At 40.1% G+C, this 20,843-nt stretch overlaps 1 protein-coding gene across 2 annotated transcripts in view; it reads right to left on the bottom strand.

Annotated features, from left to right (window-relative positions):
• ndst1b (N-deacetylase/N-sulfotransferase (heparan glucosaminyl) 1b) overlaps window positions 1-7,148 on the bottom strand; it is a 187,744-nt gene extending 180,596 nt beyond the window's left edge. For both annotated transcript variants that reach the window (XM_061902118.1, XM_061902117.1), the window contains exon 1: window positions 6,978-7,148. The gene's annotated coding sequence lies outside the window, so the exon portion shown is untranslated. The remainder of the gene's footprint in view (window positions 1-6,977) is intronic.
• Window positions 7,149-20,843: the final 13,695 nt, after the last annotated feature.

Below are 20,843 nucleotides of genomic sequence, written 5' to 3'. Positions count from 1 at the left end.
TTAACGTGGACCTCGACTTAAACAAGTTGAAAAACTTATTGGGGTGTTAGCATTTAGTGGTCAATTGTACGGAATATGTACTGAACTGTGCAATCTACTAATAAAAGTAACAATCAATCGTTGTTTTTTTTTTTTTTTTCCTGTTAGCATTTACCAGAATGCCTTGCGGTTCAGGCTCGGCCGTGAAAGGTCGAGAGGCTAAAGCCTTTCCTTTGCCTACACCCCCCAGAATGCTGTGCGGTTCCGGCTCTGCGTTTCTTACTATTTTTTTCTAACAGAACTCAGTGAAATTATCGAACGTTCTATCGACCCCATTTTCTATTGATATCGATCACATGTGTATCGCGATATATATTGTTATTGTTTTATCGCCCAGCCCTATATTATACAGTGCAGAACTAGGGCTGTGTGATATATCGAATATACTCGATATATCGTGGGTTTGTCTCTGCGATATAGAAAATGACTGTATCGTGATATTTGAGTATACGTCCTCACCCAGTTGCTTTTAGCTGCGGGCATTACACTACATGCCTTTCTCCCTCTTGCTTCTCTCTCCTTCTCACTGAGACATAAAACAAGCGCACTTTTTTACATTCGTCACAAACTGTCGCGCGTGCAACGTCATACGCTTTCGTGGAGCAGAGAGGTAGCGAAATAGGTAATGTTAGCTGTGGTGGAAGTGGTAATACGAGAGAAAGAAGGTGCTAATCTGGTAACAAATGAAAGAAGAAATAAATCACAAAAAAAACGTCTGGCGGTGGTTTGGCTTGAAGCGGGAATATGTCGAAGACAGGCGTAATATGTCAAGTATGCGGCAAAAGTGTTGCTACAAAAGGCCGCAGCACTACTAATTTGTAGCATCATTTGAAAAGGCATCCGCTGGAGAATGAAGAGTGTTTGAAACTCTGCATGTCAACATCCACAAAATGCCGATGCAACCATTTCCACATCAACACCATATGAAAAAAATTGTCAACAACATAAGGAGCAAACGTCCGCAGGAACCTACCACATAGCGAAGGACATACACTATTTCAATTATGCAGCTTATTTTTATTTGACAGTTATTGAAATATCTTAGTGACATCATGCACAAAAGTGCACTAATAGCTAGTTTTAAAATGTCTCTGACAATCTTGCACTTTCTGTTTCGGAAATGACATGAATGTTTGTGCCACTGCTTAATAAATACAGTTTTTGGTTAATTGACTTAGTTGAGATTTCCCTCTCTGCATGAAAGTTTAAAAGTAGCATATATGAATGCAGTATGAAGAAGAATGTTTTAATGTAGACACATAGAATCATCATACTGCTGTCATTATATGCATCAAGTGTTCATTCAAAGCTAAGGCAAAATATTGAGATATATATACTGTGTATTGTGACATGGCATTAAAATATCAAGATATTAATAAAAGGCCATATCGCCTAGCTGTCTTTGAGCTTAATGTTTCTGTGCATCGTCCCTTAAAATAAAGACTAAACAGTTGTTGCGTCTTCCCAGGGAATCTAAGTTATTGGTCAATCCCAAATTCTTTCAGATGAGATGGGAGGGAATACTGGGAGGACGCAACAATTTGGGGGCTCGTCCGGGATTCTAATGTACAATCCTCAGCGTGTCCCTGCTGGACATAGTTGCTAGAGGGAAGACTGGTCAGACGCAACACAAACAAACAAAAACTTCACATGTCACAATATTGCAATTTCCTTTCTGTCCATGCAAGTGTCACACCATTTGTGTCAAACTGATCAATTCCCAACGGAAGATTGCATTATCTTGTAAAGCCCTAACAACATGAAAGGAGACATAGTGGGATACAAAGCACTGTTTATACCTAGGGGAGAGCGTTTGGGGGGTGTATTCCAATATGAGTATTGGAAAAATGCCTGGTTTCAGCCCCCCTCTTTAATGAGGTGTGCCCTAAACATACACAACGCTGCAACAAGGGGCGATGACATGGAAAAATACAGAGGCTGTTTTAGGCACTGCAGCTTACTTCATATAGGAGAAGGGACAGTGGCGGCAGGGTAATTCAATTCACTCCCTCTTCCGGGAAAATGGAAAAGTCACAACAGCACCGACATCAAGCATCTCCGTTTTTTTTTCTTTTTTTACATTCAAACACACAACGGTAATCACGTCTGATACCAATGATGACCCAAATGTTTTTTTGGTCTCCCAGCATTTGATCTGTCATACATTGTCGTCCTTTTGTATATTTTTACAAAGCTCTACGTGGCGGCATTGTGAGTGAGAAGTATCAGCATTTCACAGGCGTATAGGAGTTAAGAGATGCAGATAAACACGATCAAATGGCTGTGGCAGCCTTCATCAAGCAGGACGCGCGAGATCACAGCGTGTTTGGCAGCCATTGGGAGCAGTCAGATGGAGTGTTAGAACAGCCATGCGGATATTTGGCATGGACAATTTCTTTTTTTGAATTGAATTTGCCAAGGATCATTTTGACAAAAAAACGACAGCCTTTATGTGAAAATCCAATCTGCTAAAGCCGTCAAAGATGTACAGACCCGCAACGTTTACGTTTTGTGTGCAGCAGCAGCAGCAGAGGAAGGATGGAGGGAAAGTCTTTGGGACTTTAACAAGCAAACACGGCCAGAGTGTGAGTCACTCCTCCTCAGCAATCACATAGGTGCACGCATGCACGCCCAGAGGCAAGACATTTTAGGCAGGTCTGGACTGCCCCTTTTGCCTTCTGTGCGGAGTTTAATGTGTATAATAGTTGATTATATGCAGCTCCTGTTGTGGAGGTTGCAAGCGAGTACTAACCTCAGAACATTAAGAGCAATAAAATCAGGATTGATATTGTTTACACAGTACATAATGAAACCTCACTTGGTGGGTTATACAACAATCACTTTAAGACGTGTGGATGAATGAATGGATGGATGGATGGATGGATGGATGGATCGATAGAATCCCCTAAAGGCTTGAGGATGAAATACCCTCAGTGTTTTTTCCCGGAATGAACATATATTCCGCTTTACCCCAGTATTGAGCACTGTATAACGGATAAACCACAGAAACCTTGACTATGGATGGATGGATAGAATCACCTGAAGAGCAGGGAAAACGGTGAAACAGGCTTGTGAGGTAGAAATACCCTATGTATTTTTTCCTGACCAAACGTATATTCCGCTCTACCCCGGTATTGAGCACTGTATAACGGAAAAACCACAGAAACCTCAACTATGGATAGATAGATAGATAGATAGATAGATAGATAGATAGATAGATAGATAGATAGATAGATAGATAGATAGATAGATAGATAGATAGATAGATAGATAGATAGATAGATAGATAGATATAGATAGCACTATTTTTTCATAACAAATCAGTAAATTACATCAGTCACAAACATGTTTTCTATAAACTTAGAACGACATAACGAGCTTGTTTTCAGCACAAACAGAACACAAAATCTCCTTCAGTCCCCCGAAAATAATACAAGTCTGTAAATTATTCATGAATTAATTAACGTGGACCCCAACTTAAACAAGTTAAAAAACGTATTCGTGTGTTACCATTTAGTGGTCAATTGTAGGGAATATGTACTGTACTGTGCAATCTACTAACAAAAGTTTCAATCAATCAGTCAATCAATCCATCAGGCGATAAAAAGGAAATTCCACTTTCACTAAATCCTTAACTGTTTTCGATCACATCGGGGTTGCTACCCTTCTATGTTTGCATCTTCCTTGTGATCCAAATTACCAATTTGGCCGAACCGGATTAAAACGTTTACCAGAAGTGGTGTATTTTGGCCACCAAAAAAACAATTTGCAGAGAAAAATAGCACACTTAGTCCCTGGAACCATTACATTCCTCCAGGTAATTCCAAAATAGTATTGTGCACCAATAGACGGATATTTATAATAATAACAACTGCAGTTATTCCTTCAAGTAATTCCAAAATGGTCTTGTGCACAAATAGATGGATAATAACATCACTGCAGGTAGTTCCAAAACAGAACTTTCACAGTATCATGTTAGACCCGCTCGACATCCATTGCTTTCCTCCTCTCCAAGGTTCTCATAGTCATCATTGTCACCGACGTCCCACTGGGTCATTTTTGTCACCGATGTCCCACTGGGTGTGAGTTTTCCTTGCCCTTATGTGGGCCTACCGAGGATGTGGTGGTTTGTGCAGCCCTTTGAGACACTAGTGATTTAGGGCTATATAAGTAAACATTGATTGATTGATTGATTGATAATTATATTAATCTAAAAAAAATACAATTATTATTACAGGAAAGACCAAAACAGTCTGGCACACTAACAGATGGATATCTTATGTTTTTGGAGGTGGGAGGGGCCTATCCCCAGGTGCATGTCTTTGGAGGTGGGAGGGGCCTATCCCCAGGTGCATGTCTTTGGAGGTGGGAGGAAGCCGGAGTACCCGGAGGGAACCCACGCATTCACGGGGAGAACATGCAAACTCCACACAGAAAGATCCCAAGCTCAGGATTGAACCCTGACTACTCAGGACCTTCGTATTGTGAGGCAGACGCACTAACCCCTCTGCCACCGTGAAGCCCATAGTTAGATATATCTCATTATATTAATAAAAAAAACTTGTTTTTTCCTGCAGGTAGATCCAAAACAGTCTGGTGCACCCATATGTATATATATATATTAGGGGTGTGGGGGGGGGGGAAATAGATTCGAATACAAACTGCGATTCTCACGTTGTGCGATTCAGAATCAATTTTTTTTTTTTTTTTTAATCGATTTTTTTTTTATCAATCCAACAAACCACTACACAGCAATACCATAACAATGCAATCCAATTCCAAAACCAAACCTGAGCCAGCAACACTCAGAACTGCAATAAACAGAGCAATTGAGAGGAGACACAAACACCACACAGAACAAAACAAAAGTAGTGAAACAAAGATGAATATTATCAACAACAGTATCAATATTAGTTATAATTTCAGCATAGCAGTGATTAAAAAAAATCCCTCAATGACATTATCATTAGACATTTATAAAAATAATAAAAAAGAACAATAGTGTCACAGTGGCTTACACTTGCATGGCATCTCATAAGCTGGACAACACACTGTGTCCAATGTTTTCACAAAGATAAAATAAGTCTTATTTTTGGTTTGTTTAATAGTTCAAACAAATTTACATTATTGCAATCAGTTGTGAAGTGAAGTGAATTATATTTATATAGCGCTTTTCTCTAGTGACTCAAAGCGCTTTACATAGTGAAACCCAATATCTAAGTTACATTTAAAGCAGTGTGGGTGGCACTGGGAGCAGGTGGGTAAAGTGTCTTGCCCAAGGACACAACGGCAGTGACTAGGATGGCGGAAGCGGGGATCGAACCTGCAACCCTCAAGTTGCTGACACGGCCGCTCTACCAACCGAGCTAAAACATTGTCCTTTACAATTATAAAAGCTTTTTTTTTTTTTAATCTGCTACTCTGCTTGCATGTCAGCAGACTGGGTTAGAGCCTGCTGAAATCTATGTATTGAATGAATAGAGAATCGTTTTGAATCGGAAAAATATAATTTTTGATACGAAAATCGCGTTGAATCGAAAAAAAAATCGATGTATAATCGAATCGCGACCCCAAGAATCGATATTGAATCGAATCGTAGGACACCCAAAGATTCGCAGCCCAAATACACACACACACATATATATATATATATATATATATACATATATACATATAAACACATATATAAATACATACACACACATTTATACATCCATACATATATCTAAAAGTATATATCGTTATATTAATAAAAAAATAGTTTTTTTATGCAGGTAGATAAAAAAAAGTCTGGTGCACCGATATATATATATATATATATATATATATATATATATATATATATATATATATATATATATATATATACATATATATACACACACACACATATACATATACTGTATATATATACATACATACACATACATATATGTGTATATATACATACACATACATATATGTGTATATATACATACACATACATATATGTGTATATATACATACACATACATATATGTGTATATATACATACACATACATATATGTGTATATATATATATATATATATATATATATATATATATATATATATATATATATACATATTATTATATTAATAAAAGAATCTAGTTTTTTCCAGCAGGTAGATCCAAAACAGTCTGGTAGACGCACACACATATAGATACATATATATATAGATACATATATATATACAAATATGTAAATAGATAGATAGATATTATTAATAATAATAAAAAATTCCTGCAGGTAACTCCATAACAGTCTGGTGCACCCATAGATAGATATATCTCATTATAAAAATAAAACGTTGTTTTTTCCCTGCAAAACCCTGGTGCATCATCTCTGTCAACAGGCTACAAATGATCCCCCCGTAGTCGTTTTGCCAAAATGTAAGATAAAAGAAAAAGACATTAGCATAAGAGTCCACCTTTTGACATGTACATCCCGGCTTCTTGTGTTTTGTTGTTGTTAATTTGCAGCCAAACAGCGTCGGTGCGTGATAGCAAAACAGCCGACGCGGGCTGACATTTGTAGGTCAGCAGCGACCCCTTATTAGGCTAACTCACCGCCAGCGGCCGCAGCAGAAGATCCAAAGTTGGATAAATAAGTTATCTCCGCGGCGGGATAAGCAAACATGAGGCGATCAAAACAAGGCTAAATCCCGCTAGGTGACCACAGAGCAGCGCTTATCCGCGCCCGAACTCGGGACAAATAGGGCTAGCACCGCGCGAGAAGGGACTAGCAAAAGACCTCCGCTCGATCACCGAGGCTTCGTGATTTCCCAGCCCGGCGACTGAGCTCCTGGAGGCCGCGGGGCTGGCCTCGCTTCCCGCCTGCGCCAGCTCACTGCTAGCCTAGCCTCGGGACGGCGGGGCGAACATGTGCCAAAACACAGCGGCGGAGGTGAAACTCACCTTATTCACGACAAGCAGGCCAGCTCGCCGGGCTTGCTTGCTGCTTCTTCCCGGCAATTAGTGCGGGCTCGCCGCGGTGATGTGGAAGCTGCTCGGCGGCGGGGAGAAGTCTGCAAATGTGACAATCCTCCCTCTCTTTCTGCGGCTATCTGCACACGCGCTGGCCCGCGGCTGCACATAGGGGGCGCCAGAGAGGCGGCTTGTCTTACACGCATGGACGGCTGGAGCTTGAGAAGACATCACAATGGAATAAAGCAGGCCTTCTTCAAGAAGGCTGACCATATTGTCAAATCCCAAAAAGAGGACACATATATGCGAGCTAAGGCCGGGACTAGGTGAAAAGTTGCCAATGATACTCCAACTTGCTTTATAAATAATATATTCATTTAAATAAAGCATTTTTTCTCCTCTGTTGACAGCAGTGTTGGCGCTAGGAACTTTTAAAAATGGGCTCCCAGGGACCCCATCAAGTCATAAAAATGGGGTCCCCTAGTAGATTTTTAGGGGACCACTTTGTTGTCAGCGTCTTGAAAAAAAAAAGATAAACGTATGCATTATCCGGTTATATCTAACATTCTGTGTTGTGTTCTGGAAAAAGTTTGTCATAAACGTTACTTCATCCATTAAAAAAATAATTTAAAAAAGAAAATAAATTTGTATGCATATGTAAATGTATTAAATTATAAACATTCATTCACTTTCTTCTTTTCTTCATGGATCTGAACTTTACCGCTGCTGGTTATTTTTTTCTGTTTTCATTTAAAAATTTGTAGGTGTATTTATTTCAGTATAAAAGTGTAAAAGGTGTTTTGCTTGGGTCATGAAATGATGATAATGCTGTGCCAGGGCATACATATTTTATATTTAACACTAAAATCTCTGGAGTCTACATCAACTTCTTATCCATCTCTCATTTCAAAATGTTTGAGTTCTTTTCATGTTGTTTGTTTTCTGCCCTTTTTTTGTCAAACAAAACTATGTTTTTAATGGCAAACGCATAAAATATGCAAAATCTTCCACCAAAAATATTTTTCAAAGTGGAATATTTGATGTGATGTAATGGGAACATTGGATAGGTCAATAATTCATAATAACATTGATTTTGATTCAATATTATGTTTTGAGTAATGATATCAGTCAACATTGCATCTTTTTCTAAATTACATTTCTCCTTTAAGCTGTTTTTTCACTTTTGGTATGTTTTTGTTCATTTTATCAGTATTTTTACAATGTGCCACGGGCCTTTAAAACATTAATTGCAGTATGGCCTCCGGGGCACACTTTTGACACCCCTAATTCTGATAAATCTGTCATAAGAAGCGGAGCCTGGCGACACATGCACTGTTGGCTGCAGTTGTGTGTCCCCAATGATGCAAGAATCCAGGTGAAAGTAGTGAAGGTGAGATTAATTGAATATGGCACTCATAAGAAAAGAAATAAACATAAAGCAGTCGTGCAAAGTAACGTTCTCAACATGATATTTATCGTGGAGTGCTGGAGTGAAACATAAATAGGCAGTAGTTTGATTGACAGCAGGTGTGAACCGCTGCCAATCAACGAAAAGAGAAAAACAACAGTGCTCGTGAATAAAACAGGAAATACAACAAAGTAAGAGCACTGAACAGGAAGTAAATACAAAAACACGAAACCGAACAGAAATAAAGTGACAGATTGTCACATGTGTGTTTATCATAACTCTCTTGCTCTCTCTTTCCCTCCCTCACGAATGTTGCTGCGTGCGCACACACCTTCACAATTTGTTTGGTTTTTAACCCCTTCTTAACCTTCCTACCTCGAAAATACCGTACACGCAACCCCAACTCAAAATACTGGACTTTTGAGGCATTTAAGAAATTCCGCCCGGACAGCCCCCGTAAAAGAGGACATGTCCGGGGAAAAGAGGACTTATGGTCAGTCTATCTTAAAGTCCTACTGAAAGCCACTACTAGCGACCACGCAGTCTGATAGTTTATATATCAATGATGAAATATTAACATTGCAACACATGCCAATACGGCCGCTTTAGTTTACTAAATTACAATTTTAAATTTCCCGGGAGTTTCGTCTTGGAAACGTCGTGTAATGATGACGCGTACGCAAGACGTCACAGGTTTTTAGGAAGTATGAGTGCTGCACACACACACAGCTAAAAGTCGTCTGCTTTGACGGCCTAATTATACAGTTTTTTGGACATCTGTGTTGCTGAATCTTTTGCATTTTGTTCAATTAATATTGGAGAAGTCAAAGTAGAAAGATGAATTGGGAAGGTTTAGCCTTTAGCCACACAAACACACGGTGATTCCTTGTTTAAAATTCCTGCAGGTGAAACTTTACTATGGATCAGAGCGGTCAAGAGAACATGGATCCCTACTACATGTCAACCAGCAGGTTTCGGTGAGAAAATTGTGGTTAAAAAGTCAGTTCTTACCGGAGAAAAGCTGAGCTTGTGCCGTCCATGAAGCTGCCGTCGACTCCCCTGAGACATTGGTGTCAAGACACCCGTGGAGACACCCTTCCGACTATCAGGTACTATTAAACTCACTAAAACACTAGCAACACAATAGAAAGATAAATTATTTCCCAGAATTAACCTAGTAAATGTGTCTAAAAACATCGGAATCCGTCCCAATGCAATCGCCTTTTTTTGTTTTGTTTTCTAGTCCGTCGCTATCAATATCCTCAAACACAAATCTTTCATCCTCACTCAAATTAAAGGGGAAATTGTCGCTTTTTCGGTCCGTATAGCTCTTTTTGTTGGAGGCTCCCATTAAAAACAATGTGAATATGTGAGGAGCCATCAAACATGTGACGTCATCGTCTGCTACTTCCGGTACAGGCAGGGCTTTTCTCTTAGCACCAAAAGTTGCAAACTTTATCATGGATGTTCTCTACTAAATCCTTTCAGCAAAAATATGTCAATATGGTGAAATGATGAAGTATGACACATAGAATGGAGCTGCTATCCCCCTTTAAATAAGAACATCTCATTTCAGTAGGCCTTTAACCTTGTTGGAGGTACCGAACCCCGCCAGTTTTATATGTGCATTCACCGAACCCTTCTTTAGTGAAAAATAAAATGTTTTTTTCTTAATTTAACGATTTCATTATATTAAAGAATTACTCATAAAGATATATTTAACAAACAGAAAGTTACAGGAATGTACACATGATCCCATGTTTACATCTCATTATGCAAGATGTCAATGTTTTAGTGGGACCTAAATGTGATATCTGAAAGGGGTACACATGATTTCCAAAGCAGGACCACCCAACTTGTACAGAGCTCATGAAAAACAATATGTTTTGTTTTTGTCATTGTAAGTGGGCCAAAACACTTATATTACAAAATAGTCGTATGGAAATGACTGCTGTCATTTGATTATAATAACAAAACAGTTAGTCAGGTTTGGGACAGCTGAGTGTGCTGCTGGTGTGACAAAAGTGCATCTGCAAGTCTGACGTCGCTCACATGTGCTCCGCTGAATGCTCAAGAAGTTTTTGCGTCTGCAGAGGGAAGTTTTTATTTACACGATGAGTCGGGCATGTCTTGACCTCTGCGGCGAAGGCTCTGTCGAACCCCTGAGGCCGACTGACCGAACCCCTAGGTTTCGATCAAACCCAGGTTAAGAACCACGGGAATAGAGTTTTATTGTCATTATTACAGTGAATACACTGCAAAAAGTCAGTGTTCAAAAACAAGAAAAAAAATACAAAAATGAGGGGTATTTTATATGAACCAAGCTAAATGATCTGCCAATAGAACAAGAAAATTTGGCTTGTCAAGATTTTCCAAAACATGTAAAAATTAGCTAACCTCAATGAACCCCAAAATAGCTTAAAGGCCTACTGAAATGAGATGTTCTTATTTAAACGGGGATAGCAGGTCCATTCTATGTGTCATACTTCATCATTTCGCCATATTGCCATATTTTTGCTGAAAGGATTTAGTAGAGAACATCCACGATAAAGTTCGCAACTTTTGGTCGCTAATAAAAAAGCCTTGCCTGTTACGGAAGTAGCAGACGATGTGCGTGTGACGTCACGGGTTGTGGAGCTCCTCACATCTGAACATTGTTTATAATCATGGCCACCAGCAGCAAGAGCGATTCGGACCAAGAAAACGACGATTTCCCCATTAATTTGAGCGAGGATGAAAGATTCGTGGATGAGGAAAGTTAAAGTGTAGCACTCGGAAAAAAAAAGGCGAGGTCTGTGAGAGCGAGTCAGATGTTATTAGACACATTCACTAGGATAATTGTGGAAAATCCCTTGTCTGCTTATTGTGTTACTAGTGTTTTAGTGAGATTATAAAGTCATACCTGAAATTCGAAGGGGTGTGTTGACTGCCAGTGTCTCTGATGGAAGCCATTGAGGAGCCAAGAAAGTCACAGCAACCTTTTTGACCACTGCTGCAGGTGGACGCAAGCGCCACTGATGTCTCCGGTAAGAGCCGACTTATCACCACAATTTTCTCACCGAAACATGCCGGTTGACATGTGGTAGGGAAACATGTTTGCTTACCCACTCTGTTCCATATTAAAGCTTCACAACAAACAAAGAAACACCGGCTGTGTTTTGGTTGCTAAAGGCAGCTGCAATCCACCAACAGCTTTCTTCTTTGATGTCTCCATTATTAATTGAACAAATTGCAAAAGATTCAGCAACACAGATGTCCAAAATACTGTGTAATTATGTGATTAAATCGGACGACTTTTAGCCGTGAGTGGTGCTGGGATAAAAGGTTCGCTCCAACCAATAACGGCACAAGCATATATGTGTATATATATATATATATATATATATATATATATATATATTAGGGGTGTGGGGATATAATCGATTCAAATATGAATCGAATTGTTTATGTTGTGCGATCCAAAATCGATTCAAATTTTTAAAAAATTTATTATTTTTTTTATTTAAAAAAATATATACTATATATATATTTTTTTATTTTTTATTTTTTTTTATCAATCCAACAAACCACTACACAGCAATACCATAACAATGCAATCCAACTCCAAAAGCAAACCTGAGCCAGCAACACTCAGAACTGCAATAAACAACAATTGAGAGGAGACACAAACACCACACAGAACAAAACAAAAGTAGTGAAACAAAGATGAATATTATCAACAACAGTATCAATATTAGTTATAATTTCAGCATAGCAGTGATTAAAAATCCCTCATTGACATTATCATTAGACATTTATAAAAATAATCAAAAATAACAATAGTGTCACAGTGGCTTACACTTGCATGGCATCTCATAAGCTGGACAACACACTGTGTCCAATGTTTTCACAAAGATAAAATAAGTCTGATTTTTGCTTCCTTTAATACAGGGGTGTCAAACTCAAATACAGAGTGGGCCAAAATTTAAAACTGAACAAAGCCGCGGGCCAAGGTTGACAAAATGAACCTTTTAATAGGGACCCAAACAAGTTTTGCATTGAATATTGAACAAGCAAGGCTTAAATAGGGCAGCACGGTGGAACAGGGGGTAGTGCATCTGCCTCACAATACGAAGGTCCTGAGTAATCCTGGGTTCAACCCCGGGCTCGGGATCTTTCTGTGTGGAGTTTGCATGTTCTCCCCGTGACTGCGTGGGTTCCCTCCGGGTACTCGGGCTTCCTCCCAATGAAGAGGCAGAGCTTATATAACGTAATAGTGCAAAATCAACTTTAAAATAACAAACAAAAAACATCACTGGTATATTAAATAAAATTTAATTTAAAAAAATAATGCCTTTTTTCTATTTGCAGCCTTCTGAGGTAAACATCAACATTAACTTTTTCCACAGGCTAACAAATTCGAAAATTAAATAAAAATTGAGGTGGGCGGGGTTTGGTGGTAGCGGGGGGTATATATTGTAGCGTTCTGGTAGAGTTAGTGCTGCAAGGGGTTCTGGATATTTGTTCTGTTGTGTTTATGTTGTGTTACGGTGTGGGTGTTCTCCCGAAATGTGTTTTTTCATTCTTGTTTGGTGTGGGTTCACAGTGTGGCGCATATTTGTAACAGTTTTAAAGTTGTTTATACGGCCACCCTCAGTGTGACCTGTATGGCTGTTGGCCAAGTATGTGTGTGTGAAAGCCGCATATATTATGTGACTTGGCCAGCACGCTGTTTATATGGAGGAAAAGAGGACTTGACGACATGTTGTAGAGGACGCTAAAGGCAGTGCCTTTAAGTCACGCTCCCAATATTGTTGTCCAGGTGGAAATCGGGAGAATGGTTGCCCAGGGAGATTTTCGGGAAGGGCACTAAACTTCGGGAGTCTCCCAGGAAAATCGGGAGGGTTGGCAAGTATGAGTATTAGCGGTGAATGTGGTGTTACCGGCGGGCCAGCTCTAATGTTAATTTGATATTGCCTCAAGGGCCAAATGAAATTAAACGGCGGGCCAAATTTGGCCCGCGGGCCAGAGTTTGACATCCATGGTTTAATAGTTAAAACAAATTTACATTATTGCAATCAGTTGATAAAACATTGTCCTTTACAATTATAAAAGCTTTTTACAAAAATCTACTACTCTGCTAGCATGTGAGCAGACTGGGGTAGATCCTGCTGAAATCTATGTATTGAATGAATACACAATCCTTTTAAATCGTGAAAAAATTGTTTTTGAATTGAGAATCGAATCGAATCGAAAAAATTGATATATTATCGAATAGTGACCCCAAGAATCGATGTTGAATCGAATCGTGGGACACCCAAAGATTCACAGCCCTAATATACACATATAAGATGTGGGATCTGAGCCGAGGATGTCGTTGTGGCTTGTGCAGCCCTTTGAGACACTTGTGATTTAGGGCTGTATGAATAAACTTTGATTGATTGATTGATTGATTGATTGATTGATTGATTGATTGATTGATTGATTGATATACAACCCATGGCAAAAAATATGGAATCATCAATCTTGGAGGATTGTTAGGAGAAAAATGCCAAAAACAAAAAAAGCGGATAAAAGACTTGACACAACGCGAGAGTAATTTTTAATGCAACTTTCTGGCTTTAAGAATACAATCCAATTGTATGTGTAGCCCTTATTTAAAGTCCCTTGAATATCTGCACAAACCACAAAGACATCCCCTCCCCCTCGTCTGAACCTACATCCGGGCAAGTAAAAAAACTCCAAAAGGCCAAAATGGGAAAAAGAAGAAACTTAGGAAAGGAGCCACAGATGTGGGGACCCCCTTCTGGGTAACTGGCTTCAATGGATGCCAGGTGGGTACAGTTGTTGGAAGTATTCATGATACAATGGATGCCAGGTGGGTACAGTTGTTGGAAGTATTCATGATACAATGGATGCCAGGTGGGTACAGTTGTTGGAAGTATTCATGATACAATGGATGCCAGGTGGGTACAGTTGTTGGAAGTATTCATGATACAATGGATGCCAGGTGGGTACAGTTGTTGGAAGTATTCATGATACAATGGATGCCAGGTGGGTACAGTTGTTGGAAGTATTCATGATACAATGGATGCCAGGTGGGTACAGTTGTTGGAAGTATTCATGATAATGCCAGTGTTCAGCCCAGAGGGTCGTAGGAGGTCTTCTTCCATGACATAGAGGAGTAGTCCAGCCCGGGTCAGGACTTGGAACAGCTCGTCCAGACTAGTACCTCTCCAGGGATTATCCCTGGCCATTTGGTATCCTCTCCAAGCAGTAGAGGGGAGCAAAAAAGAGAAGCGGCAGGTCAACTGGTCTAAAACAGGGTCTATTTAAACGCTAGAGTATATAAGACTTTAATAAGGGAACTGTAGATTGAAAAAATGCATAATTGTATATGCCCAGGTATACATATGATATATTGAAGTATTCATGATAATGTGATTGTCCAGTCCAGAGGCTAGCATAGGATCCTAGGAGGTCTTCTTCCGTGACATAGAGGAGTAGTCCTTCCCAGGTCATGACTTAGAACAGCTAGGGCATCCTCCAGACTGGTACCTCTCTAGGGATTATCCCTGGCCACATGGTAATCTCTCCAAGTAATAATTGTATTTTTTTTTACATCATTAAAACATTAATAAAACTTCCTGGCCGGCCGAGAATTGAAAATGTATTCCTCCTCAGCACTAACATGGTGGACTTTAATAATATCTGAGGAAACTTGCCATTCCATTTTTGCATCAGTGACAGAGCAGGAGGAGGCTAGGAATCCGTATGAATATGAAGTAACATTTCATATCAAGCACACAATAGTCCTTTAATTGACATTTTACATTCTCTTATTCATGCAAAAATGTAGCATTAGGAAGAATTTTTCAAAACCGATATTAAGGGTTTAAAAGTTGTGAGCTGTAATCAATACAATATATTTTTCAATGTCCTCTTTGGTGGACACAAACACTCCCTGTTACTCGAAGTGGAAGTAGTAGAAGTTTTCTTACATGCAACAAAGAAAATGGGTGATTAAGATGCAGTGATATTTTTGCAAAATGTGTAAAATCAAGTACAATGTGAAAGGTACACAACTGTCAATACTGCTATAAACAAATGTGGAAAATATGTGTTACATTTATTAATATGCATACAATTGCACATATGGTGCACCCATTTCTACCTGCTGCACAAAAGATGTGTGTGTGTGTGTGTGTGTGTGTGTGTGTGTGTGTGTGTGTGTGTGTGTGTGTGTGTGTGTGTGTGTGAGTGTGTGTGTGTGTGTGTGTGTGTGTGTGTGTGTGTGTGTGTGTGTGTGTGTGTGTGTTAATATCCCTATCAGGGCTTAAATGAATCTCCACTTCAGTCATGAGATTATGAACTCCGTGTGTGTGTGTGTGTGTGTGTGTGTGTGTGTGTGTGTGTGTGTGTGTGTGTGTGTGTGTGTGTGTGTGTGTGTTATATCTCCTCTACTCCGGAATAAGTATGCAGCATTACTGGGATTAGCCTATTTCCTGATAGTTTTTAAAGGCTGGCTGTGGTATAAGATTACTCACTCGCCATTAAACTTGATGTGCATTTGAGATTCAAAGCATGAACCGCTAAACCCCACTGGACAGAACATTAGGTACAACTATCCTGCACAGTCTAATGGCGTCCGATGCAAGGGCGCCATTAAAAATACCTTTGAAAGGGTAATAATACTCAGTGGTGCAATCATTTAATAATATCTTTAAACATGTGGTAATAATGTGTGTGTGTGTGTGTGTGTGTGTGTGTGTGTGTGTGTGTGTGTGTGTGTGTGTGTGTGTGGTCTATTCTAGCTATAGTGGAAAGGGGGGCCCTCACAACCTACTGGCCAAACGTGGGTCCACACAAAGTAGGCAAGACATGTATGTGTTTGTGCGTGTGTGTGTGTGTGTGTGTGTGTGTGTGTGTGTGTGTGTGTGTGTGGTCTATTCTAGCTATAGTGGAAAGGGGGGCCCTCACAACCTACTGGCCAAACGTGGGTCCACACAAAGTAGGCAAGACATGTATGTGTTTGTGCGTGTGTGTGTGTGTGTGTGTGTGTGTGTGTGTGTGTGCGTGTGTGTGTGTGTGTGTGTGTGTGTGTGTGTGTGTGTGTGTGGTCTATTCTAGCTATAGTGGAAAGGGGGGCCCTCACAACCTACTGGCCAAACGTGGGTCCACACAAAGTAGGCAAGACATGTATGTGTTTGTGCGTGTGTGTGTGTGTGTGTGTGTGTGTGTGTGTGTGTGTGTGTGTGTGTGTGTGTGTGTGGTCTATTCTAGCTATAGTGGAAAGGGGGGCCCTCACAACCTACTGGCCAAACGTGGGTCCACACAAAGTAGGCAAGACATGTATGTGTTTGTGCGTGTGTGTGTGTGTGTGTGTGTGTGTGTGTGTGTGGTCTATTCTAGCTATAGTGGAAAGGGGGGCCCTCACAACCTACTGGCCAAACGTGGGTCCACACAAAGTAGGCAAGACATGTATGTGTTTGTGCGTGTGTGTGTGTGTGTGTGTGTGTGTGTGTGTGTGCGTGTGTGTGTGTGTGTGTGTGTGTGTGTGCCTGTACTTCTAGCCTTCTTGAGACATCAACAAGGAAAAGTACCTTCCATATGAGGACCGGTGAACAAGTTAGGACCGAAATCATGGTCCCTATACGGAATAAAACCATTACATCTAATAGAGAATGTCTCATTTGCACCCCTGGTGGTGAAATCCATCAAAATGAGGGCGGTCCCAAAAAGTAGGGATTGTTTTCAAATGGTCAAGGTATGAAATAACAAGTGTGTGTAAAAATTTGAAGAGCAATTAAGACTAGAAGAGGCAATTCCTGAAGGAATTGCGTGTGAATGCTCCATTGCTGGAAGTGAAATGAAATGCTGACAGGATGAAGTATGAATGTAAGAATAGTTTGAATGGTTTAAATGTTGAAGAGTTTGAATTTCCAGGAAAACCAGAATTTGGTTTGGAAGTTGGGAAAGTGTTAGTTTGAATGTTCAGGATGAGTGGTATGTTTTGATGTTGGAATGGTTTGAATGTTGAAGAGTTGGAATCGTGTGATTTAGAAAAATGTCCTATTCGTTTCAACGGGAATTTCCTGGAAGTTTGGGAATTTGGGGAAAAGAGAGAATAAAATAAAAAAAATTGTTAGGAGCATGAGTCGAAATGGTTGGTGTTGGAATCGTTTAAATCGGTAAAGAAACGTTGAAGTACAGTTTTACCGAATTTTGGGCAAATCAGGCATTTTTTTGAAATTGTTAAGAAACTTGATTGTTCTGATGAGTGTTGGAATTTTTCAAATCAGTCTAGAAATGTATAAGTAGTAACATTTTTAATTGAGAAATGGCATTACGGAATTCCTGGAATTTAGGAAAAACATTGAATTTTTCCAGTTCAAAAAAACAATTTCTTTTTTTTCCTAATTAAGAGGAATGTTTGGACGGTAAAACAGTTGAAGTGGGTTGAAAAATGTGGAAGGAGTATGCAACAGAAAAAAAAGGTGAAAACAGGGTTTGAAAAACCGGACGGCGTGGCGCAGTGGGAGAGTGGCCGTGCGCAACCCGAGGGTCACTGGTTCAAATCCCACCTAGAACCAACCTCGTCACGTCCGTTGTGTCCTGAGCAAGACACTTCACCCTTGCTCCTGATGGGTGCTGGTTGGCGCCTTGCATGGCAGCTCCCTCCATCAGTGTGTGAATGTGTGTGTGAATGTGGAAGTAGTGTCAAAGCGCTTTGAGTACCTTGAGCCCATTTATCATTTATTTAAAAACCGGGAATTCTGGGAATCTCGGGAATTATTTTGAACTTGCAAAAGTGACAGTTTGAATGTCCAGGCTGAGTGGAATGTGTTGATGCTCGAATGGTTTGAATGTTAAAGTGTTTGAATTTCCAGGAAAACCAGAATCTGGTTTGGAACTTGGGAACATGTTAGTTTGAATGTCCAGGATGAGTGGAATATGTTGATGTTCGAATTGTTTGAATGTTGAAGAGTTTGACTTTCCAGGAAAACCAGAACATGTTAGTTTGAATGGTCCACCTTAGTGACCGTGTGAGCAGCTTGGATTGCTCCAAAGGCACTTTTTAACTTTGATTGTGAATGAAGAGTAATCTGTTAGCCTTTTCAAGTTTCTTGTGAGGTCGTTCCATTCCCTTATGGCTTTATAAGAAAAGGCTGATTGTGCAAAAGATGTTTTACATCTGGGTACGCTACACTGCCCCCTGGTGGAGGCTCGCAAGTCTCTAGTTCAGTGGTTCTTAACCTGGGTTCGATGGAACCCTAGGGGTTCGGTGAGTCGGCCTCAGGGGTTCGGCGGAGGTCAAAACACCCGACTCATCGTGTAAATAAAAACTTCTCCCTGTTGGCGTATTACGGATACGACAACAGCAGAAGTCACACTGATTTGCAGGTGTGTCATTTGTTGTGAGTTTATGCACTGTGTTGGTTTTGTTGTTTGAACAAGGTGATGTTCATGCACGCTTCAGTTTGTGCACCAGTAAAAAAAACATGGTAACACTTTAGTATAGTCACCATTAATTAGTTGCTTATTAATATGCAAATTAGTAACATATTGGCTCTTAACTAGTCCTTAGGTACTTAATAATGTCTTATTCTCGCCATGGCCTTATTATAACCCTAACCCTCTAACCCTGACCTTAACCAAATAACTTTAAATTAAGTCTTTGTTACATAGAATATGTTCCCCTAGCGTCCAAATAACTCTTAAATGAAGTCTCTGTTACTTAAAATATGTTCCCCTTACTAAAGTGTTACCAAAAACATATAAGTTGTATATATATATCACTGTCTTGAATTGGAAAAAATACGATTATTTTTCATTAAAGAAGGGATCAGTGAATGTGCATATGAAACTTTGCGGGGTTCGGTGCCTCCAACAAGGTTAAGAACCACTGCTGTAGTTGTCACATTAGATGTAAACTGGACAAAGTGCTTAAGTGGCGCTGGTGCAGTGTTATTTAGGATTCTATGGACCATCTTTGAATGTTAGCTAAATTTAACAATCTATATATTGTTGGAGAACTAAACAGTGATGGTGGTCCAGTTTTCAGTCCAGTTTTTTGAGCGATTTTTTTGTGCAAAAGGATTTGCAAACCATCAAAGAACTTTAAAAGGATATCGTCGAGTTTTTTTGATTGATTGATTGATTGATACTTTTATTAGTAGATTGCACAGTACAGTACATATTCCCTACAATTGACCACTAAATGGTAACACCCCAATAAGTTTTTCAACTTGTTTAAGTCGCGGTCCGCGTCAATCAATTGATGGAGTCTTATTTTTGCTGCTCAGAACTGGTCGCCGGAACTGGAACTGCGAGGCTGGTTCACCTAAGTGTCCTCCGACCTTGTGACTCATGAGGTTGGTGGTTGTGATTACGGAGTGGCTAAATCCCAGACAAAGCCGTCCTTCAAAACAGCTTTGGTCGTCTCCTTCACGTCACATGACGGGAGACGAGACAGGGTCACACGACTCGTTAAAAGCCGAGATGCCAATGCCCCCACCAGGCGATCCTCCAAACATGCTCTCGCTAACGAGGAACGGGGAAGGGGGGGCGGGAGGGTGGAGATGCAATTATGTGCAGAAAAGGAGCCCGTTAACAGATGTGAGTAGGGCCTGTTCTTAACGAAGGCGGGTGCACCGAGAAGGAGATCCTTTATCTAATCCTCTGACTCGACCCTGAACTTAACTAAACATCAGAGGCCTAATGCCAATCCGATACGGCAAACATCTTGTGCTCCCGCACTAATTGGAGTTTCGCACAGCAAAGGCACGCTGACCTGAAGGGAACAGGTGGTTAAGCTCAACTGTGAGCGGACAATACAATTGGATTAAACATCTTCACGCTATCAACTTCTTCTCGGTCTTTAAGACATTTTGGAATATCTGCCTTTGCAAAAGTAGAAACAATGAAGGTTGTTTTATGATGTACACTGCAAAAACTGAAAATGTAAGTCAAATTAAATATCTCAAATAAGGGTGATATTTGCCTATTTTCTGTCTGATAAGAGAATTCTTCTCACTAAGCAGATTTTATGTTAGAGTGTTTTACTTGTTTTTTATGGTTTTGGTCCTAAATGATCTCAGTGAGATATGACAGCTTGTTGCTGAGATGTTATCAATCAATCAATGTCAAACATTGTTTACTTATTTTGAGTCTCTCAAAGGGCTGCACAAGCCACTACGACATCCCCAGTTCAGGGCCGACATAAGGGCAAGGAAAAACTCACAATCCAGTGGGACGTTGATGAGAATGACTGTGAGAAACCTTGGAGAGGACCGCAAATGAGGGTATCCATCCATTGCATCCGGTCTCTAGGGGAGACCGGATGCAATGGACGTTGAGTGGGTCTGACATAATATTCTGAAAGTCCAGTCCATAGTGGATCCAACATAATAGTGAGAGTCCAGTCCATAGTGGATCTAACATAATAGTGAGAGTCCAGTCCATAGTGG

This window comes from Nerophis ophidion, linkage group LG05 (assembly GCF_033978795.1).
Source record: "Nerophis ophidion isolate RoL-2023_Sa linkage group LG05, RoL_Noph_v1.0, whole genome shotgun sequence".
Lineage (NCBI taxonomy): Eukaryota > Metazoa > Chordata > Actinopteri > Syngnathiformes > Syngnathidae > Nerophis > Nerophis ophidion.
This window is presented reverse-complemented; position numbering and strand designations above follow the sequence as displayed.